This window comes from Pinus tabuliformis, chromosome 8 (assembly GCF_031772625.1).
Source record: "Pinus tabuliformis cultivar Carrire ecotype Pingquan chromosome 8, CPIR1, whole genome shotgun sequence".
NCBI classification, from domain to species: Eukaryota; Viridiplantae; Streptophyta; class Pinopsida; order Pinales; family Pinaceae; genus Pinus; species Pinus tabuliformis.
In genome coordinates, this window is record NC_142294.1 from 1,085,434,673 (window position 1) to 1,085,437,733 (window position 3,061).

Sequence of the window (3,061 nt, forward strand, 5' to 3'; positions counted from 1 at the left end):
ATTTAACATTGCAAAGCAAAAAATGGGTTGATTGTAAGGGAATATAACCTCCCAAACTAGGAAAATCGGGCCAAATGAGTCTTTGCATGGTTTATCTGCCCTGTTTTTTGGGCTAAAATGGAAAAAAAATTATTTTTTAAATAAAATTTGGGCTAACTATATGAAATGGGGTTTTATAAAAATTTCGCCCCTTTAAAATGAAAAACCTCTTAAATTTCTCCCTTGGGCTAAAATTCGCCCCTAAAATTTACCATGGTTTTTGTAAAAGAAAATCTTGCCCCAAAGACCAACACTGAAAAGTGATTAAGATTACCATGATTGAATTTACTGAAGAGATGATCAGGCATACTACACACTTTTTGCCATTTCTTGATAGACTCATCGAGCTCCCATATACTATCATCTTCAAAACTCCAAGCTCCGCAATATGTTAGAAAATTATATATTAGCACATAAAATATATTACAGACATATAAACACAAAAAACACATAAAACAAGAGAAACACAAATATACGTGGTTCACCCAATTTGGGCTACGTCCACGGGAAACATCCAGTCCTTCATTTTATATTTTCTAGCAAACTCAAGAGATACAACCTACAACAAATCCGTTGTAATTCCCTCTTCGCTCTCACATAATCTCTTCTCTCTTTCTCACTCAGAATACAAATCTACATAGACACAATACAATTCCCTCATATATAGCGAGGGGTTGCCTTCTAGGGTAAAAAAACCTAATTTAAACACAAATTCTACCGTCAAATCTTCGCCTAATGAACAACCCAAAATGACTATGAAATTACAACATTTTACAAGGCAATTTTACATCTATTTTTAGCTTCGAGGGCGCTGCCCCTGATCCCGTACCAGGGGACACTCTCAAAGATCGTAACCAACCCCCCTTGTAGCGCAAATATTACAGGCAGCATTGCTGCCACATTAAGAACTGGAGTCCAATGCTGTGATACCTCTGAATAAAGAAGATAATCAGGCTCCATACCCAACATGATACCCCCAACAAGAATCAAGGACCCCTCGTGCTCCAGTATATGTAGAAAAACCACAGGGGGCATGATAACCTCAACCAAATCACAACTTTTAGCATCAATATCAAAGGCCAAAAAGTGATCAGGACGATCGGTGAGGTAGAACAAAAATCCATCTAAATGAGAAACATGACCCAACATAGCCAAAATCCCTTCAAAACTACCACAAATGTTCCATGAATCACTCCTAGAATCATACCCCTATGAATAAATCCCATCAATAATACTTTTAACCAAAATTTGATACTCACTGTCTCTCTCTAGATACACCACCATGACTACCATATAGGGATACTTTATAGGTAACATGGGAGGAAAAATCCTATGGGTTTGGGTGAACAGATTACAGACAACAAGGGACCCCTTTTTGTTCTCTGCTACCAACAGACCCCCACCTAATACAATAGGCGAAGCCTTGAACATGTTATAGAACAAGGGCATGAATATAACATGTAGGACATGGGAATACCAACCCATTTGTAATATGTTGGATTATAGGTAGCAATAACATTTCTATTACAATTTTCTGCAAACAGAATGAATAAAAGGTCTTGCAGGGTTAGCCTATTGTAGGCCATCATAAATGAATCCAACTGCACACCATTGGATTCTAAGTTGTGCAAACTCTCAAAAATCCTGAACATATTCAAAGTCATTAATCTAACCAAGATATTCTCCCACAAATGATATGGAATATCAGCGGCCTACAGTCCCTTTATTTCGCTCTTCTCCTTCATGACAAGAACCAACCTAAAAAGAAATAAAAAATCCTTTTTCTCCCTTAAAAACTTCGCAAGTGATAAGCTCAAGGTCATTACCCAACATTATCAATTCATCATTGTCCTTGTTTGAATAATTGAGGTAATAAGTTTTACAATTATATCCATTTCTATAATAGCGTGCAGTTGTACACTACCATTGATGAATTATCAAATGCCACTTTTTATTTTCTTGATCAATAAACCATGCATTTTTATTCAATTTCAATAACTACATTAATATATATTTCACAATATTCCTGCTGACTAGTTAGTTACCATGTTGTTTGGTCAAATGGGGAATTTCCCATCCTGGAAATGTCCTACTGCAACTGATTTATGTTTATCTTCTAAAAAATAAATCATGAAAATACTGCTTTCAGCTAGATTTTGAAAGAAGATTCTGTAGACAATGTGAGACTAAGCATATTCAAAAATATGACCATATACCCATATTCAGCACATGGACTCAAACACAATACATTTGGGACTCCCATGGGTGAAAAATAAAATGATGGATTTCAAGTACATTTAGAGTAGCTTCTGATTGGATGACATTGAAATTATACCACAATACACAACATTCCCACTTCCATCCCCATATTTGTATTTCAATTTTTTTGTGAATTATAATTTCTGGCATCAAATAAGTACCCTCGTTATATACATAGAATATATTTTAAAAAATCCCTTGCATACAAGAGGCCAAAATTATTATTCTGTAGACAATTTGAGAAACTATCAAGGCTTATATTCTTATAATGAATCGATTTATCATAGCCATCCCCTCTCATATAATTGCCAATGATTTCCATTACAAGAAACACTTCATCTTTGAAATTGTAGCTCTAGAATTTCGAGATATGTATTGGCCATAAAGAAGCTCACTGAACTCCTATGGACATTCAAATACTAGGCAAGCTAATGTAGAAGCAATCTTCCTGGATGATTTGCTCATGAATCTATACACCATCTCAAAATGAGTAAACAACCAAATTTCTCAAGGTTGTTGTAATCACCTGTTTCACATTTTCTCACTTACATTCCCATGATACCTTACCACAAAAAAATAAATTAGGTTTTAATAAACAATACAAACATCACAAATACTAAATATATCCTAATCATAGATTTATATAAAATTACATGTCAATCTGTTCTAAGATGCACATAAAAGTTCTCCTAGTTTGAAGAGCAAAGCAATTCTAGGGTATTACAATTCCATTCAAACTGCAACTCCCATTTTAAGAGTAACA

At 34.8% G+C, this 3,061-nt stretch overlaps 1 pseudogene; it reads right to left on the reverse strand.

The window, feature by feature from the left end:
* Nucleotides 1-240: 240 nt before the first annotated feature.
* Nucleotides 241-1,862, reverse strand: LOC149239119 (uncharacterized; annotated as a pseudogene).
* Between the last annotated feature and the right edge of the window lie 1,199 nt (nucleotides 1,863-3,061).